The sequence below is a fragment of the Hemicordylus capensis genome, chromosome 1, assembly GCF_027244095.1.
Source record: "Hemicordylus capensis ecotype Gifberg chromosome 1, rHemCap1.1.pri, whole genome shotgun sequence".
NCBI lineage: Eukaryota > Metazoa > Chordata > Lepidosauria > Squamata > Cordylidae > Hemicordylus > Hemicordylus capensis.
The window spans coordinates 94,726,972-94,748,542 of record NC_069657.1 but is presented as its reverse complement, the minus strand read 5'-3'; positions in this window follow the sequence as shown (position 1 = coordinate 94,748,542).

Genomic DNA, 21,571 nt, shown 5'->3' with positions numbered 1-21,571 from the left:
TCCAGGCCACTCTAGAATATATTATGAGAAAAACTGTGCCTTTATAATTTCTCCACTTCTCCTTTCATATACGAACCTTCCTCCTAACAGGGGAATCTTAGCTGGTAGTGCAAAGGTGCTGTTGTCTAGGGAAGACACTGAAGGAAAGGGAAGTAGAAAAACACTGAAATCTTTCTAAGCAACTTGTAGCCCCCCCCTCCCCCCGCCCTTCTTCTAGCTTTGTGCTGGAAATATTTGAAGAAGTTGAAGAGCATTGTTATCATGCTGCTTTAAGGCCTTAAGACAGATGAACGCAGGTCCAAATATGTGTCTTAGTGTAAACCAAATATATCCTCAATGATGCAGAATTTGGTTTAGAAGGATGCATCTGTAGTTCTGTAAATGTAATTTTTATGTTTTCCGCCTTAAAAACATTCACAAAAAAGTATCATTTGGGATTGTTATGCTCCAATCTGGGATAATGAATTATGTTATTAATAACTAAAATTGTGCTTCATCAATGGAGAAAAGGAAAATGGCACTCTGAACTATGGATTTACATCCTGCTGAATTTGCACAAGAGGTGATTAGATAGTAGAGAGGCTTGGAATGGAGGCTGATTAAGAGAGAACAAAACAACAGACACTAACAAGGAACTATTGCCTGATGAACAGAAATATTAAATAAATGACAACCAAATGTGAGCATTAATGCACAGTTGTGTTTCCTGTTAGGATCAGTTAATATGCTGACTACTGCTTGTGCTGATTTCTAGTTCTGAAGTTCAGATAAGTCATAGCAAGGAAAGCATATTATCTGGTCCCCCTCAGCGGCCATTGCAAAATGGCATTATGAATAACAGCAAATCCAGAAGAAAGCTAGTTCCTGTCTGAGAACACTTGGGGGCAATGTTCTACCATTCTTGAAGAAATACTTTCCCAGTATACTTCTGTAGCAGGCATTCATTTAGCAAACAATAAATAAGCAGATGCAGTACAAAGGGGGTTTAACCAGGGAACATTAGACCTGTACTTGGGTGCACTCATTGTGTCTTCTATTAAAATATATAGTGAAGGATGGGGAAAGCAAGACTTTTTATCATTTTTAAAAAACAAATTGCATATATAAACAGAGGTATGTTGCCAGGTCGTTCTGCGGCAGTAAGGTATCCAGCTTGTCCCCAAAACTGAAAAGAACAAGACCAAAAAAAGAGAGGGGAAAAAAAAATCTACTAATTAGTTTTATTCTATCAAACTAACAGCACCTGGCTGAGAGAAGCGTTTAATGTAATAAAACAAACCACTCAGCAGGAAAAGCAACGGGAGTTTCATTCTATGGATATGGTGCGGCAAAGAGGTTTTCTTTTACCTTACAGGGAGTGAAGGAGAGAACAACTTGCTGCAACATTCTTCCCATGATCTCTGTCACTTTTCATAAATTTATACTTCTAAATATAAGCATCATCATCACTTAAATTGTCAAAAATGTCTTTGAAGAAATGGTGCTACTTTCGAGTGTTTAATACACTTAAATGAAGAAAACAACAAAAGGACATTATTATGAGTTTTTTGGCTGAGTGGCTCAGAAAGGAGGGCTCCCTTTCAATGTATAAGTGCCCCCGCACTTGGTGGTGGTGGTGGTAAAGTATGTGTGGGTGGGAAGAAAATTTGTCTGAGGCTTCAAGCTTCAGGTTAAAAAGGCACAATGCATTGGATACAAGCATGCCACAGTGTACATTTGACTTGGAATTCATAAGGGGGCTTAGACAAATTCATGGAGAACAGATCTATCAATGGCTACTAGTCTGCTGGCTATAGGCCAGCTCCAGCCTTAGAGACAAGATGCCTCTAAATACCAGATGCAGGGGAGCATTAGCAGGAGAGAGGGATCGCCCTCACCTCTAGCCGACATCTGGTAGGTCACTGTGGGAAACAAGATGCTGGTCTAGATAGGCCTTGGGCCTAATCCAGCAGGGCTGCTATGCTGTTCTTATGATTGTGTCAAAACTGAATGAACACAAGAGGAATACACTCCATGGTCAGTTCTGGGGTTGCTTTGTGCTTCATCTTCATGTTTTGGCAAAAGTTAATCAAAGAGTTGCCAACTCTGGCTCTGACAGCTACATTTAAGAAAAATAACTGCATAAAAGGGCGAAATTTAGAAATTGCACTGCTGAACTTTATCACCTCTGCTGAACTTATCTGTGCCTTTATTCATTTACTTATTTTGATAATTCTCATGTCACCTTTTAATAACTCCCAGTGTGGCTCAAAACAATCATTTAAAAAACCACACAATAAAACTATCATTTATACATAAGTATACAATAGCAAAAGCAAAAAATCCCACAAAACACAAGTTAAAACTGGCTGACATACTGTGCAAGGGAATGCAGATGGTCTGAGCATGCCATACACCTCTGCACACTGTTGGAGATCCAGCTCCAGATGGCATCGACCGTTTGCATTTAACCTTAATGTAACCTTAATGACCTTAATAACCTTGACATTAAGGTAACCTTAATGACCACTAGGGGCATTGACAGTAGAGGTAGTCAGTTAGGGTCTCCTTCTCTTTCCTGTTTATCTCTGCCTCTCTGACCCTTCAACTGATACTCAGGAACTTCCTGGGAGTAACATCCTCCTCCTCCTCCTCCTCCTCCTCCTCCTTCTTCTTCCGAGAATGCTTCTAGATCTTTCTCTAACCACCATGCTTCTATAGGTCTGTCTCTCACTACCATGTAGCCAGCAGTTAGATATAAGTCTTTTCTATCATCATGTACTTCTAAATAAAGTAGATTAGTTTAACCTTCAGTCAGTCTCCATGCTTATCATTTACAAGTTGTTGCCCCTGAGGCCTTGTTAACTTTTAGTGTAAGATACACAATTTAATTGTCACTAGATCAGAGGTTCCCAGCCTGTGGTGCTCTAGATGTTGCTGAACCACAACTCCCATCATCCCCAGCTACATTATTGTGGTTGGGGATGATGGAAGTTGCAGTTCAGCAACATCTGGAGTACCACAGGTTGGGAACACCTGCACTAAATGATTCATCAGTAGTTCCTTACATTCCTGCACTTGAAATTAGACAACATGTGATTTTTATTTCAAAAGTGTAAAAAACAACTGTTTTGAACGTCAACACAGTTTCAGATTCTGGGGGAGGCCCTCCTGGGACCTATCTGAATCACACACCACTGCTCCCCGTGCCCACGATGTGACCCAGAAGAAAAGCCCACAGTGGCATCAATGTGAAGCATGGTCACACTCCCTCTGAAAGACACACAGCTTGGGGGTGTTTCTGGACCCTATGTTGTCCTTGGAGGTTCAGGTGGCAGTGGTGTGCAGCAGTGCCTTTTACTAGTTATGGCTGATACGCCAGCTGCGACCCTACTTGGAGAAGTTGGACCTGACCTCAGTCACTCATGCTTGAAGACTGTTTGGAAGCTTCAGCTGGTTCAGAATGCTTCTGCAAGGATGCTCGTGGGTGCTAGTCGTTTCATGAGTATCACACCCATCCTGCGGCAGCTTCATTGGTTACTGGTCCGCTTCTGGGCTAGATTCAAGGTGCTGGTCTTGACCTTTAAAGCTCTACATGACTTAGGGCCAGAGAATCTGTTGGACCGCATTCACCCATATAAACCTGCCAGGGCCCTCCACTCATCATCTCAGGCCCTGCTCATGGCCCCCCCACTGACAGAGATCTGATTGGTGGGGATTAGAGAAAGAGCCTTTTCAGTTGTGGCCCCTTGGCTCTGGAACACCCTCCCTGTAGAGCTTCGCCATGCTCCCTCCCTCAGTGTTTTTAAAAAACAACTAAAACACATCTTTTTAACAAGGCACTTTAATGTTTCACCTGGTGCTTAGATCTGTTGTGTTCTTTAGTTTTTACAATTCTTAGTTTTTAGTTTTTTCATATAACATCTAATTCAAAAATTTAAAATATGTAATTCTGATTGTGGTTTTAGCTTGGATTTTTAAATTGTTTAGCTTAATTTGGTTAATTTTATTAGTCTGATTTTACATTGTAACTATTTTATAAATGTTGTGAGCCATCCCAAGCAGTAGTGTACTGGAAGGGCGGTGTATAAATATTTTAAATAATAATAATAATAATAATAATAATAATAATCAGCAGGCAGGACTCTATCATGCAATAAGTGTATCAACTTCTTTGGTCTTCTGGATAAGTATTTTTTGGTATGTTGGCATGCAACTACTATTTTCATTTCATTTCATTTCATTTCATTTATTTATTTATATTTATCCTGGCTTTCAAAGTAAAACTTTCTCACAGTGATTAACAAAAAAAAGGGGGGGGGAAAGAGAGACAGAAACATTGGCTGACATGCCGTGCAGCCTTCTGTGTGTGTTAGGTGCACTGTGGGTGCTGCTGCAACTTCCTAATATATGTTGTTAACATGCACACTTGTGCAAATGCTGAATTTGCATGAAGGAGTTATGCAATCACATGGCCTTTATTTTAAATGGCTGTGCTATCACACAATTTCAGCCTTTCTGCAGATGTGCACAAGCAACAGTGCCTGCAGTGCACTTAACTCATGCATGCACAGGAGACTGAGTGGTATGCCAACAATTGCTACCATGTTTCATGCTCAGGACAAAGAGCTTAATGAAATGTCATGGGTGTGTGTGTGTGGGGGGGTGCCACCAACCTGCTTCTACCCCAAACATATCCTTAGAAACATCAACCAAAAGAAACAGGTGATGTGACAATCATCAATCACTATTTCCCTATCCCCTGCAACAGACAAAGAATTGGAGCAGACCTGGGGAAATAACCAATACAATCACATGATGCCACTTTTACTATGCAGTTACTAAACTAACATCTAGTAACATTTATTTCACTAGACATTATAAATGATACACATAAGACGATGTGAGTCAGAAGCAACCATCTCTTCTCCATACAATCTAGTTCAGTCTTCATATACCATAATGTGGAAACATAGGATGTCCTTGATTTCGATAAATTGACTTCATTATTGTGTTCAGGACTGGAATACAAATTAACTCTAGCATTGTTAGCATAATCCTTTTTATTAGGCCATATTAATGCAGTTAGAAATGCTGTTAGAGCCTTATACCTGTGGGTAGTCATCTTAAATATCTAAATTTATGCATAGATTTGAGGTGGAAAGAAAAAATATAATCAATCCTTCCCAACATTGCTATGTTGTTTAGAGTAATTTTAAACTGCCTGAGACATGCCAGATCTGGCATATAAGACTTGCTACAGTTAAAGTGGAAATTGGGCATATGCCTTCATCTCCCATAACCTGAGCAAACAAACAAAGGCTACAAATGAAGCATTGGAAACCAGACCACAGACTGCCAGGTGCTTAGCCCCATGTTCAGGAGCAGTATGCTATCAAACTGTTTGCGCAGCTTGACATTTATGAACAATCAATACTCATATGTAACGGGTTTGGGGAATAAACAAACATTAATGTCAGATTTTGAAGAGGGTCATTATAAATAATAGCTATATTCACTGCCAGTGAGCCTGTGCTGAAGTAATCACAGATGCTGCAGTGACAAACCTAGAACAATGCATTTATAAAACACCTTTCATCCCCCCAACCCGGTTCTTAAGGGGCTGGTTAAATTTTTAGAGCTCTGGTTCTTTTTCCTATCCACAATGTACTATTAGTAGCAGAAAGAGAAGTCTGTCTTCCCACTTCTACCCCCATGCTTAAGACTTTGCCACTTCCACTGGAAGTGAGCATCTGAACTGTGATCGATTGCCCACATGGCATCTGCAGAGAAAGCCACCACTCTCACTAACAAAATCGAAGTTTCATCTCAGGGAGTGTGCTGTGCCTTCTGAAAAGCTGTTCAGAAGAGTTAGATTCTGTTGTACACAAATGTTATCACTCTCTCTCAATTTTGATAATGTCAACAATCTAACAATCGAGTTGAATGTGGTTGTTGGGCTGCAGACAACCAGGTAAAGCATTTACATTATATTAACCAAGAGACTGTAACATGAATTAAATATCTTAATTTGATAAGTTAATGCTGTGGATGTGCAGAACATTTCAATCTCAGAACGGCCTGCTTCGAAATGGGCTGTTTGAAGTTTTCTGAGCCTAAATGGAACATGCTACAGATGAAGGGTTTATTCCGTCAGAACAACCAGTTGAGCCGGTTGTTCTTTTTCAGCACAAAACACTCAAATGGCCTGTTCCAAGGCAGGCCATTCTGAGCTCGAAACGTTCTGCACATCTCTTTTAAATGCAAGATAATGAGGAAGTCTTATATTCCTTGATAACCTCACCCTGAACCTGTCAAGGTCCAATTCTAGTGTTGCTGAGATATGTAAAACTTTCTTCATGCATGCAATTTTAAAAGTCTCTTCTTAATGCTTAAATGCCATGCTTCTTGGACTTCCAAGCATAAATTTACTTTGAAATTCAGAAGCATTCATGAAACAAAATAAAAAAATTAGTATACTCTGGTTAAAGTTTAGTTAAATAGATTCATGTGCAGACCAAATATTCTGTATAATATTCTGTAGCAAAGCCCAAGTTATGGGTTCTGATTCTCAAACCACACTCTTGGATGACCCAGGCTTGGTCTAGCCTGCCCAACCAAACATTCTAACTATCTTTCTCAGGAAGAAAACCTTTCTAATCACTGACCTTTAGATTTGCTTCACATTCTTTCTAAGAGCCTCCCCTTAGCTGTACCTTAAAAGGATAGTGGAAAGAAAATAAGTGGTCTCCTACCTGCAGCGAGGAAATGCTTGACTAATAAGCAGAAGGTTGCCGGTTAGAATCCCCGCTGCTATGTTTCCTTGACTATGGGAAACACCTATACTGGGCAGCAGCGATATAGGAAGATGCTGAAAGGCATAATCTCATACTGCACAGTAGGAGGCAATGGTAAACCCCTCCTGTATTCTACCAAAGAAATCCACAGGGCTCTGTGGGTGCCAGGAGTCGAAACCAACTTGATGGCACACTTTATCTTACCTGGTGTGCATGCAACTGTTATGCCTGGTTCGGTTCGAGTCTGAACCAGACTCAAACGGAACCGGTCATGTTTGATCCCCCCCACCCTGCACTGACCTGTTGGGTCAATAGTTTTACACACAACATAGATCATGAGCTTGTTTTAAAAGTTATTGCAGTACTATAGGGCTAGACTATACACTGCATTTTAAATGCATGGTTTATGCATAGATCTGAATCAGAATCCCCGTAGCTGCAATTTGCCTTAGGAGAGAAACTCCCATCGGTACCAATGGGAGCTTTTCTCCAGAGGTAAAGAGCAGGTGTACTGGGGGGGCTATCTATCTATCTATCTATCTGTCACTTTGTTGAAAACAGTATAAAATATTTGTAATTGTAGTAGTAGTCCGCTCTTAGAAATCCACAGGGCTTTTGGATTGCATGCATCCAGTTGTCCCCTGAGGAGCAGCTCTGCTGAAAGGCCTGCAAGCATCCTGTTTTTTGTGGACCAGAGAAATGGATGTCACATTAAATTTGTAGAGGGCTCCAAACAGCCTTTCGAAGGTAATGACTCTTGATCAATAGCTACCATGGTTAGTTCCTGCCCTTGCATCAGGCAGCCAATTCCAGGAGGTTTTGCTTGGTTCCCTGAAAGTTTTATTTGAAACATCTTGCCTTCTTCAATAAAACAACAACATTTCTCCTCTGGTTCCTTAATCAAAGGTATTTTCTATTGTTTCCCTTATTCAGCTTGTGCCAGGTTCCTATCTATAGTACAATTCCATAAATAATACACTATGATTGGGTTACACTGTGCAATTTTCAATACTTATTGTCTCTCTGGCTGCTGTATTGGTCTTAGGAGGATAACAGACCAGGAGGAGCTCCGTTATGTGCTGTTCCTCTCAGTACAAGATACCAGCACAGGTGAAAAAGAAATAAACAACCCTTTATCTCTCAGCAATTTGACTTTTCCTCTCTTCTTTCTTTTATTGAAATCTGAGTTTAAATTGATTAGTGAAGTGAAATGAAACACATTCATTCCCATTAGGCAGAACATATTCATTTCCCTTTTGTAAAATATACATTTTGTATTATGTACAAGAAAGGTGTGAGGTTGTGCATTTTTCATTTAAAATAAAAGCGAATGTGAAGATTAATTTCTAGTCTTCAAATCCAAAACCAATGGCCTTTGGCTGCTTTCCCCTTACTTGCACACTAGCGAAATGTATTAGCTCTGTGGTCTCAAACAGAGGCTAAGAAAAGCAACATTTATCAGTTGCTCCATTATTGATTAAAAGAACAAATTATGCTCCTGGCACTTTATATTAATGGTGAAATGATCCTCCACAGCAGCCTCTGCCAATCTTGCTTAACGGATAGCATGAGCAGTGTTTTTGTATTTAGGCAGTAAAGCCCCACAATGCTTTGCAATGATCCCTTTGAGCTTGGATTTATTTCCACTATGTGGTGTGAAATGTACTGAATAGTAGTTATAGATGAGGCAACTAAGAGGACAGGTTCTGTGAATAATTGCCAATGGCCTGGATAGCTTTAAGAGGGGTTTAGATAAATTCATGGAGGTCTGTGAGTAGCTACTACTACTAGTCTGGTGGCTATAGGCCACCTCCAGCCTCAGAGGCAAGATGCCTCTAAATATTGTTGCAGTGGGAGCAACTGCAGGAGAGAGGGGTCTTGCCCGTGGGCTTCCTAGAGGCATCTAGTCGGCCACTGTATGAAACAGGATGCTGGACTAGATAGGCCTTGGGCCTGATCCAGCAGGTCTGTTTTTATGACAGAAAATTATTGAGATTTGGACTTTTGGCCTTGATAATGGCTGGTATTTTCCCTTTCCTCAGTGGTTATTGTATTTAAGAGAAACAAACAACCATGGTTAAGTCTTATATAAGAACTTTGCTAATTAAAAAAATAATAATCCACAGGAGATCACTCGACTGTATTGCATCTGCCACTTTTTCTGTACAGACGAAAGTGCACAAGAATTTTAAAGGATTTGATTTGCCATACAAATGGATATACAGCCCAACCATACACATGTTTATTCAGAAGTAAGCCTCACTTGAACAACAATGCTTTCTCCCAAGCAAGACTGCAGTTTAGCAGGGATCCTAAACACAAAGCAAGTCCCACTGATGAGCAGATCCTTGTGTTCCAGAAAAGTGGATCATTTTGCCACTTAGGGCAAAAGGAAATTATCTGCCTGTCCTGCCCCCGATACTGATGCCACTTTCCCTGCTAATTGGCTCTGTCCTCATCTCTCTTGCTGATGCTCCTCTTCACCTTGGTGCTTTACAGACTAGCTGCTCATCAGCAGCAAAATGCCTCCATTCGGGCAAGTCATTCAGATCGTAAACAGCAGGGGGAGCAGTTTCGCAGCAATGAACAAACTGAAAAAATAGCAACCTTTCCATGTAGGATATACGATGCCCTTGCTCTATACCGCAGCAATTAAATTTGCAACAAGGCATTGGAAATGTGAATGGCACCCTGCTGTCCACGTAGGGACTGTGGTGTCATGATGCAGGAAGTTTGGAAGCCCACTTCTGAGATACGTCCTGACTCCATTGTAGGGTCTAGTTTGGAAAGTGCCCTGGACTGATTTTTCAGAGTGAGCTGCAGCAGCTGCTTAGTTCTGTGTCTGCTCCAAAAAGGGAGCAGAAAAACCAGATGTGTTGCTGGAGGAGAGAGAGAGCTAGCTGCTGGTGCTAGTGCAGCACTGGCAATGAGAGGCCACTACTGAGTCAAACTCCATCCACACTGCCTTATCACTGATCTACAAGACAAAGCAGTGCCTGCAGTACCCTGGAAGATAAGGAGGCTATTCTCAGGATGGGGAAAAACTGGGCTAAGGAGGCCCAGCCCGGTTTTTCCCTATCCTGAAAACCACCAGGCTCACAGGTGATCCTGGTGGTTCTGTGGTGGCTAACCCACCAAAGTAGCCGCCTCACACCAAGCTGCCTCATGAGTAGACCCCCAACTGAGAGGCTAAAACTGTTGGAAGTAAAGGACTCTACGCTGTCTCATGTCTCAGTGACAGAGGGGGACAGATTAGTGAGTCAGTGGGCTAGAGGCGTCAAGACATTGGTCATCCCTTCTCTACTGCTCTGACACTATCTCTTTGATATGTAGATTGCTACTCTCAGAAACTTACTTACTTCTTTCCTGCCTTGCCACTTCCTCTTCCTCTTCCCTTTCTTTTCCTTTGCAACACCCACGCTCCTCTCTCCCTGCACTATGTGTGCAGAGATGCAGAATCCATCCCTCTGCATCCAGCTAGCTAGCTAGATTAGAGATCCTATCTCTCCACTTTCCTATCTAGAATGGAATTCACCAATAAAGACTCCTTATATTGATTTGAAACTATGAGCTGGCTCCAAGTTTCTTTTACACTCAGCATACATGCATGACTACACAGACTCTACTGTGTTTTGCCTCTGTGCACTCTGCTGTAATAGAAGGGTATCTCTTACCAGAGAGAATTCCCAACAAAAGCAAGCCTCCTGGTGTTGGGGGTCCCCCCCCCCCGAATGCAACACACTAATCGTGTGGGCAGCTGATCTGGCCACCCAGGGTGGGCTCCATGCTCATCTGTGGGGAGAGCAGGTCAATCCCTCTAGCCCCGCAGAAGCCCTGCAGGCTCTCCACACTGCTTGTGTGGAAAGCCTCAAGGTTTCACGGGCTTATGGTACAAAAACTTCACCTGGGCTACTTGTAGTTTGGTGTCAGATATGTCAGATGGAAGGAGGCAGCTGAAGGAGCAATAATTAGGTCTTTTTATTTGACTATTTAGTTGAGGAATCTGAGTGTCAAGGACTGGAGGATGAGGCTGTACCATTACAGTCAACTGAAAGCTGAAGCTTAGAAAGCTAGACCATGAGGCTGTGGCAGTGGGTGAAGCCAGTTGAAGCAGTACAATCAGATGCTGTGGAAGGTCTGTGACTGCCCTTCCTCACCCCACTGGGGCATGCTGCTCACTCTGCCATTGTTGCTCCATTGGGATGTGCCTTTTCTTTTCCCCTGACACAAGCTATGCATACCTTTGCCCTGACTGCCTTCCTTGGTGCCATACTCTGAGAGTGCTTGTGTGCCACCACTGATGCTTCAGCAGCATGGCCTGAGCATTCTGAGTGCCTAACCACAGATTGTGTGTGTGTGTGTGTGTGTGTGATATTGTTCACAACTAAGTGTTTTGGTCTTGATCTTGAAGATTTTTGCTCGTTAATATTAATTCCTTGTATTTTATACGTGGGTATCACAAAAAAACATGAATTAAAAAGGCCCATCCATTATAGTAGGCCACTATCTGAAAGAGTAAGAAATTATTTAGAGCTTTTGTACACCATTTTATGTGTGTCTCTGCCACAGTGACTGGCTGACATCCTGCCCACAAACCACACATGTAAAGAGGGGCTGTGGGTATGCAACTGGGCCCACGTGCAACTCTTCCAGTCCCTCTATGTGTGTGCTGTGGTCTGCAACACCATGTGGCAGAGAGCATCAGAGGAGCAATGGAGGGGCAGGTAAGACTTGCCTTCCTCCAGTTAAAATGACTGCTCTCTGCCTGCTCCCCACCCCACCCCCCGGATGTGCATGAAACACTTGGTATACATCCCTAGAAGAATCCCACCCAAGTTTGGGACTCTGCACACTTCTGTTTTCTGCTTGTGTGTGAGTGAAAAACAAAGTCAGAGTTGGGGGCGGTGATCAGTGGCTAAGCAGCATCTAGTTAGGAGGGCTTTTCTGGGTAGGAGGATGGAGGACTTTTTCTCCTACCTCATTCAGCAGCTGGGTATAGCTCCTGGGTAAAACGGAGCCCTGCTACCCAGCTGCCACTTAGCAGACAATTACTACTGGCGGCTCCTACCTTTCTGCTCATAGATGAGCAGAAAACAGGAGTGTGTACAGTTCCCCAAACTGAGTAGGGCACTCATCCTACCCTATTTATCATGTGAACTGCCTTACAAGTAGTAAACACATCTGCCATCTAAAATGTGAATCACAATGACAAGCCAACAAACATACTCCAACTGTTCTTTGACATGAATGCAAAATCCTCCTTATATTAAAACTATTTCTATCATTGTGGCAGCATTCTTCCCACTGCTGTGATCATGGCCGTTTGAATACCATTTGAACCTCCTTTTCAATGAGCACGTCCAGAAGGATAGTTGGGAGGAATTGCTTCCCTGCAGAAGATCACAGCTTTTGTCAACTGCACTAAGGTGAAGCACTATCTGGTGTCCGGTTCTTCGTGCATTTGTGCGGCATCTTAACAGAGCTCACACCTGGTTTTCCCTGATAATGAAATGTATCACAGTATGCATAGTTTATACAGCTACCAGTACAATTTTATTTTATTGCAATTTTAGAGATTTAGGAAAATGAGGGAAAGAACTGTCCTTCATGTGGGCTAATCTGTTTTGGCCTCGCACTTCCTTTTCTTTAAATGTTATCCCTTGCGGGGTGTGTAGTTATTTCAAAATAATTGCAAATGTCACCATTCAGGATTCAGCTTTTAGGCTGCTTGGACTTCAGGGATAAAGGTACTGTACTATATTTGCCAGTAAACTTTGGCTTGAAAGTACTTTGTCCTTTCAGTCTGTAACACAGCATTACATAAGTAGCATTTCTTTCTTATCCTGCAGCAAGAAGAACTGACATTTATATATTGCCCCCCAAACCATGATGTCCTGAGATGCTTTACAATTAACCTGAACAAACAACTGGTTTCTAAAATCTAAGGGCTCATAAAAAAAGGCCTATAGGAAAAGAAAAAATAACCCATCACAAATTATTATAGAGATCTGAAATGATGAAAGGTACAAAAAAGAAAAAAATCCTTGAGAGCTCTTCTTTTAACAAATAAACTGCTGGTATCCCATTCTGGCAGGGTACCAATGCAAAACTTGAAGAACTAAGATGCAAACTACAATGTGAGGTGCAATGATCAAAGAAGCCCAATCAGAATGCAATATATTTTTTCTAGAGATGGATGAAGTTCCTTCAGATTAAATTTGAATTTGGCTTTATTATAATTCCAAAATAACAACAACAACAACAACAACAATAATAACACAGGTAACAATATTAATAATAAAATTCAGCCATCCCAGGTCCTTGGGAAGGACTCGATGTCTGGATAAAACAAACCAGTCAATAACACCTGTCTAACTGTGTAAACAAGAAATAATACAAGCTACCAGTAGCCAAAAATTGGTGGGACCATAAAATTGAAAAGGCTGCAGAAAATGAAGATGCAAAAATACACAATACACCAGATATAACTGTAGTCGAGAAGAAAGAAAACCAAGTTAAAATTATCAATATAGCAATACCAGCTGATAGCAGAATAGAAGAAAAAGAAATAGAAAAAATCACAAAATACAAAGATCTACAAATTGAAATTGGAAGGCTGTGGCAGAAGAAGACCAAAATAATCCCAGTAGTAATTGGCGCCCTAGGTGCAATTCCAAAACACCTTGAAGAGCACCACAACACCATAGGGGCCACAGAAATCAACATCAGCCAATTACAAAAAGGAACTTTACTGGAAACAGCCTATATTTTGCAACGATATCTATAACAACAACAACAACAACATTAATAATAAAATTCAGCCATCCCAGGTCCTTGGGAAGGACTCAATGTCTGGATAAAACAAACCAGTCAATAACACCTGTCTGACTGTGTAAACGAGAAATAATAATAATAACAATTTGTTTCCCCCCAAGCTCAGTTCTGAAATTTGGATACCCTATCATATTCTGGAGCTTGAATGGGAGCAAACCCTCTCCTACAAGGTTCCAATTTCCCTTGTAATTCTCCTGAGACCCAACCCATGAGCCCTGCCCTGCTACCCTTTCCTTTCACTCAAAACTTCTCTGGTTCTTTCTCCTTGGCACCTGGGACACCAAAATGGCAGCATCACAGCTGCCTGGGACTCTGGTGCATCAGTTTTTTGGATGCCTGAGTAGGGATGTCAGGCACCCTGGACACTCAAAATCTCAGGACTCCTTGCCCCTGTTATCCTGCTGACCGTCCTCACAATAATATCCCAAGTGCAAGGAGCCTTCAGATATGCAGTTTCTAGGGCACCTGATGTCTCTACATTTACTCAAGTGCACTTGAGTAAATGTAGGAAAAAATGCTCTCGAAATCCACATTCTCAACCTAGTAAATATAAAGAGGAGACATCACAAATGCATTATAGGGAAAACTCCCAAATGCACACAACTGACACTAACTGTGTGCCCAATGCTTTGCACATTTACTTGGATGTCCCACTGAGTTACTCCCAAATTAGTGAGTAAACTAGGCTCATTTCATATTTTACCTGCAGTGCTGTAATTGCCTGTAGATGCCTCTGTAAGAAATGTTTGATTGTTTGTAACAAATCTCATCACCTGCCTCTTCACAAGGAAAACTGATCTTGTAGTAGAAAGCATGCATTGTTCAGTTTGCTAAGCAGGGTCCACTCTGGTTTGCATTTGAATGAGAGACTACATGTGAGCACTGTAAGATATTCCCCACAGGGGATGGGGCCACTCTGGGACGAGCATGCAGATGGTTCCAAGTTCCCTCTCTGGCATCTCCAAGATAGGACTGAGAGAAACTCCTACCTGCAGCCTTGGAGAAGCCACTGTCACGGGCGTATCTAGAGAAAATAGCGCCTAGGGCAAGCAATGAAACTGTGCCCCTGTCCAAACATCTAACACTCATCTTTCAGATAACTTTACCTTATGGTAAAAGTTAAAAAATACAACTCCAGACATTTTCAGATAGGACAGGTTGTAAGCAACACACACATGAATACACACATACAACCACACATGTGGCACATATGTGCCAGTCGCCTTCCCAAGGAAACGCAGCATATCCATGTGCTGGGCATGCCTCCATAGAGCTAAGCAGTGAAAGCTCTCTTTAGCAAATGCTCTGCCACCTCAGCACACCTCACTACAGGTTGTTGCCTCCAAGAAATTCAGATATGGGTTTTTTCTGTCCAAACAGCTTTTGCCTTAAAGGGAGATGGTTGCAATGGGAAAGCAACAGGCAGACTGGATAGTAAACTTTATGTCTAGTTTATCAAATGCGCTAGTCACTCAGAATCACAGCATGACTATTCAATGTGTCTTTTAAAAACAATTGTGTTCAAAGTAAAAAGATTTTGATTTTTTTTAAAGACATTGATTTTTTAAAAAGACATTCTACAATATAACTTATTTAGAAGGCAAGGAAACTTGTGCAAACCTACTTGGGATGCACAGGCAATAAAAACTCGAGTACAACTCAGCTAAATAGCAATAGCAGCACTTACATTTATATACCGCTCTATAGCCGGAGCTCTCTAAGCGGTTTACAATGATTTAACATATTGTCCCCCAACACTCATTTTACTGACCTCGGAAGGATAGAAGGCTGAGTCAACCTTGAGCCCCTGGTCAGGATCGAACTTGTAACCTTCTGGTTACAGGGCGGCAGTTTTACCACTGCGCCACCAAGGGAATAATTTGAAGCACATTAACCACTTATTTCAAAAGACAAGCTATTTATCAGTATGGTAAGACTTCTCAACACAGGGATGGCAATACATTGCAAATGCAAAATTTCTGGGTGTGAATTCTTACAGCAGTTTTTCTTTTTTTAAAGCACCACACAAGTTAAAGGCAGGCACTTTCCAAGTTTGAAATCCCACAAACCTTATGATCAGATTGCTTGAAAAATATGCAGATAAAGATAGAGCTCTGTATAGAGAAGTAAACAGCATGCAAGTGAATATTTCCATTTTATTCCTTGCCTCTCTCCCCCACCCTCCAGTTTTTCCAGCTTACAAGGTATTAAACCAACGTTATCATTTTAAGGGATGTTTTGTCCACTTACTTTTGTGCCATCTATATCTGTTTTTTAAATGCTCGGGTCCATTGCATTCTTCTGACTCTCTAGATGAGGGAAAGAACTTTTAAAAATGGCCCCTGCATATGCTTAAATGGTCCCTGCAAGGTCCTAGGCCTTGCCACGCCTTGCAGAGGCCTTTTGAGCATGTGTGGCGACCTCCAAAATGGCCACCACACTGAACTTTGTAGGCCTGAAATCAGACCGGAATGGGTTGCAGCGGTAAGAGGTCAGCGGGAGGAGGGGGAACCCTTGCAGAACCCTCCCCATGGCCTTTAGGAAGCCCCCTGAAGGGGCTACAGGTTAATTAAAATTTAAAAAATTCATGAATTGGGGAGGAGGTGGGGGGCTGGCTGCCCCCCCAGTTTTGCCTATGGCCACTGCCAGTCTGTGTAGACAATACTGAGCTAGATGGACCAATGGTCTGACTCAGTATATGGCAGCTTCCTATGTTTCTATTCTGGCATATACTTCCAACATCTGCAAGGTGCCTACATCTCTGTTTCAGGGCAGCAAGGGCACATAAAAAACTGGGAGAACTTCTCCATTGTACAATGTTGTGGTTGCCAGAGATTCTGCAATATCTGGGGGCTAGGATGGGTAGGCTTCAGCAGTATTAAATTATATTACATTATCATTTAGCTGAGCATTGTCTACACTGACTGGCAGCAACTTCTCAAAGATTTCAGGCAGAGGTCTTTTCCAGCACTATCAGAAGATGCTAGGGACCTTTCGAATGCAAACTAGATGCTCTACTAGCATCTATGGGCCCACCCCCTAGGGTGAATATCTCACATGAGACACATGTTTTCACCCATCCAAATGCAAATCAAGAGAGGCAAAAAGAGAGTTTGAGGAATAAAGCATCAAGGGGAATAACAAAAAATTCTTTAAAGATATCAGAAGCAGGAAACCTGCCAGGGAGGCGGTTGGACCATTAGACAATAAGGGAGTGAAAGAGATTATTAAGGAGGATATGTAGGTTGCAGAGAAGCTAAATGAGTTCTTTGCATTCATCTTCATGGCAGAGGATACTGATAATATATCTGTTCCTGAACCAGGCTTTTCCAGGATGGAGGCTAAAGAACTGAGTCAGATAGAAGAGACAAGAGATGATGTTCTAAACTGTCTGGAAAAACTGAAAACTAGCAAATCTCCAGGGCTGGATGGCATCCATCCAAGAGTCCTCAAAGAACTCAAATGGGAAATTGTTGACTTCCTTGCTTAAATATATAACTTATCCCTGCAATCAGGCTCTGTACCAGAGGACTGGAAAGTAGCAAATGTAACACGGATTTTCAAAAAGGAATCCAGGGGCGATCCAGGAAATTACAGGCCATTTAGCTTAACGTCAGTTCCAGGCAAATTGATGGAAAGCATTCTTGAGGATAAAAGGTAAAGAACATAGAAGAACAGGCCCTGCTGGGAGAGAACCAACATGGCTTCTGCAAAGGGAAATCTTTGAGAGAGTCAACAAGTGTGTGGATCAAGGTGATCCAGTTGACATCGTATACCTGGACTTCCAAAAAGCTTTTGACAAAGTTCCTTATCAAAGACTCCTGAGGAACCTTCACAGTCATGGGATAAGGGGACAAGTACATGTGTGGATTGCTAACTGGTTGACGGACAGGAAACAGAGTGTAGGTATAAATGGAGAGTTTTCACAATGGAGGGAAATGAGAAGTGATCAGAAATGAGAAGTGATCCCCAGGGATCTGTACTGGGACTGGTGCTTTTTAATTTATTCATAAATGGATCTAGAAGCAGAGGTAAGCAGCAAGGTGGCCAGATTTGCAGTTTATACCAAACTCTTTCGGGTAGTGAAATCCAAAAAGGATTGTGAGGAGCTCCAAAAGGATCTTTCCAAACTGAGTGAATGGGCGAGAAAATAGCAAATGCGGTTCAGTGTTGGCAAGTGTAAAGTGATGCACATTGGGATGAAAAGCCCCAACTTCAAGTATACGCTGATGGGATCTGAGCTGCTGGTGACTGACCAGGAGAGGGATTTTGGGGTCGTGGTGGACAGCTGGTTGAAAGTGTCGACTCAATGTGTGGCAGCTGTGAAAAAGGCCAATTCCATGCTAGGGATCATTAGGAAGAGGATTGAAAATAAAACGGCTAATATTATAATGCCCTTATACAAAACTATGGTGCAACCACACTTGGAGTACTGTGTACAATTCTGCTCACCACATCTAAAAAAGGACATTGTAGAACTGGAAGAAGTACAGAAGAGGGCAACCAAGATGATCAGGGGCCTAGAGCACCTTTCTTATGAGGCAAGACTACAACAATTGGAGCTATTTCATTTTGAAAAATGACAACTGTGGGGAGACATGATAAAGGAACCCCCGCTAACTTGGCAAAGAGGCACTTTTTATCATGTTGATTATCTTTATTTAGCAGGGGGAGAGTAACTGGCCCTATCCACCGCCAGCACAGTACCTCCAGTGACTGTTGCTGGAGTCTATCTTATGTTTCTTTTTAGAATGTGATTCCTTTGGGGTCAGGGTTCCATCTTATTTGTTATTTCTCTGTTTGTTATTTCTCTGTGTAAAGTGCCCTGATCAATTTTTGGAAGGGCGGTATAGAAATTGAATTAATTAATTAATTAATAATGGTCTATAAAATCACGCATAGTGTGAAGAAAGTGGATAGAGAGAAATTCTTCTCCCTCTCACACAACACTAGAACCAGGGGTCATCCCATGAAATTAATTACCAGGAAATTTTGGACCAGCAAATAGAAGTACTTTTTCACACAAATCAAGTTATGGAATTCTCTGCCACAATATGTGATGACAGCCAATAACCTGGATGGCTTTAAGAGGGGTTTGGATAACTTCATGGAGGCGAGGTCCATCATCGGCTAGTAGTTGGAGGGCTATAGGCCACCTCCAGCCTCAAAGGCAGGAAGCCTCTGAGGACCCATTGCAGGGGAATATCAACAGGAGGGAGGGCATGCCCTCAACTCCTGCCTGAAGGCTTCCAGCAGTACCTGGTGGGCCACAGTGTGAAACAGGATGCTGGACTAGATGGGCCTTGGGCCTGATCCAACAGGGCTGTTCTTATGTTCTTAAGATGACTTGCTTAGCAAAGGGTACAATTCATACCTGCAACCGCAAGACCGGATTTCCACCACTACGAGATGCCAGGTTAAGTCTTCAGTAAGTAGTGATGTACTTACAGTTTGAACAAAGCTTTCTGCTATCTCCTGATTGCTCTGTGAATTTATCCCAATAGTTTCCAACTGGTTTTTCAGCTGAAGAATACAAAGCCTTGTGATTTTTTCTTGGCTTCCCAAGAAGACTCCATTTTCAGCCTTATTGTTCAGGAATTCTCTCTGTCTTTTCACTAACTTTTACCATTCAGTACAGAGTTAAATAGCAGAAGTGCTCATACCATGGGAGAATATAACAGAGAGGAACATGAACCTGTTCGGAGGCCCTTTTACGGGCCTCCGAACAGGTTTCAAAGACTGGCAGTTCATCTGGTTTGAAGTTGGGGGGTACCTTTAAGGGCAGGAGAGGGTGCTCTTACCCCTCCTGCCACGTCGTCCCCCCCCCCCCCGTGCTGCACTTTAAGAGTGCATACCTCCCTGCTACCTAGGGATGTGCATAAAACCGGTTCTCCCGGTTCGGTTCGGGTCCGAACCGGGTCCGGACCGGACCGGGGTGGTTCGGTTTGGTTTTGCCAGACCACCCCCCCGGTCCGGTTCGGTTTCGAACCGGTTCGGATCCGAACCGAACTGGTTTGGATCACAAAAAGTGGCTGGTTTTGAAGGGGACATTGTGTTCTACCTGCCACCCAAATTTCAAGTCGATTGGACCTTCCTCTGGTTTTTTACAAATTTTTTTCAAAAAATAAATTTTTGCCCATAACTCACAATGTGGAGCCCTTAGGGGCAAAAAAGCTGGGGTGGGTGGTAGCCACCCATGGGTGTCCTCCACCCCAAAAATCCCAAGGCAATTGGTGGCTCCTAGTATTATTGGTGAATTTCTGAAGAAAATTTTTTTTTCCATTGGCTAGAATGGGGGTTCGGGGCTGCCCCAGACCCGCCTCTGTGGGGTGGCAGCACCGCCAAATTGGGTCCGGGGCCATGGCAAAAATGCCCTCAGTCCCTCCCAGCAATCCCCGTAGAGATAGGAGTGATGGTTCTGTTGTTTTTCTGAGGTATTCTGAGTGTAGATTCTATGATAGCTTATGAGATTTCCAATGAGACACCATGAATCCACTCTCATTTGCTATCACAGAATCCACACTCACTCAGAACACCTCAGAAAAACAACAGAACCATCACTCCTATCTCTACGGGGATTGCTGGGAGGGACTGAGGGCATTTTTGCCATGGCCCCGGACCCACTTTGGCGGTGCTGCCACCCCACAGAGGCGGGTCTGGGGCAGCCCCGAACCCCCATTCTAGCCAATGGAAAAAAAATTTTTTCTTCAGAAATTCACCAATAATACTAGGAGCAACCCAACAATTGCCACCCCATCTTTTTGGCCCCTCTCTCTGGGCGCCCTAACACGTAACACCTAGTCAGTCCATCTTAATGCCTACCTACTACCACCACTCCTATCCAAGCAAGTAAGAGGAGGACACTCAGAGAGACAACACCCACTCTCTGATCTAACAAAAAGGCCACTGCTGTGCTGCCTGCCAGCACAGCAGCAGCAGCGGAGCAGCACACTAAGCACAAGAGCAGCACACACAGAGAAGAAGCAGGAGGCGGAGCAGCAGAGCAGCAGACCTGCCGCTCTGCATGATGGGTGACGTGATGCCCAAAGAAACCACCGCCTCACTCAGTGCCTGCCACTGACTAGGCCCGACAGACAGAAGCCAGCCAACCTGCTCTGCTCTGATGCTCCCCATGGATGATGCACACACACCCTACATCTGCATCCCAATGACCAGACCAGACCAGATCAAGTGCGCAGAGTCAGCACAGGCCAGCAGCCACCAGCCCAGCAACAACAACAGCTACTACTGCTACCACCACAACCAGTGTTGCCGCTACAATAACATTCCCAGTCCAGTCACGCGCGCCACAGCCTGAGCCTAGCACACAGCCAACAGCTGCTGCCAGCCAGTGCCTGGCAAGCCCAGCCAACATGAGGAGGAGAGAGCTAAGTAGACGGCGCACGCACATCACCAACCCATCACGACGGCGCAACTGCAAGGGGAGAGGGCACAATTACAGGCAGGAGGAGGAGGAGGAGGCAAGGCAATCCTAGCACAGATTTGAAAGTTTAAAATCCACCAGGACATCTTCTAGAATCTAGACTTCTGTTTTTTCTACCACCAGCTGTAGTGTCTAGTTAGTCAGTGTGCTGTGCAGCTGAGCTGCGTGTGAGGAAGGATGATTGTAGCTAGTTCTTTAGTTTCAGCAGACTGAGCATTGAGCATGGGCAGTGGCCTTGGGAAGCAACACAATTACACGACACTCACCTGCTGCTGCTGGTTCTAGAAGTTGCCTCTTCTCGTCTTTTCACCTCTTCGTGTGTGTGTGTGTGTGCAGTGAGTGCATGCCTTTTGCCTTGCTGGAAAGAAATGCTTCTCTGGTCCACCACCACATATCTGCTCAAGGACACAGAGGCCCAAGGCAGAGGTGGTGGCACCAGTGTGAGTGCATGTGTGCTGGTGGTGTTTGCCACCACAGGTGTTTTGTGTGTGTATGTGTGCGCTGCTAGCTAGGAGGG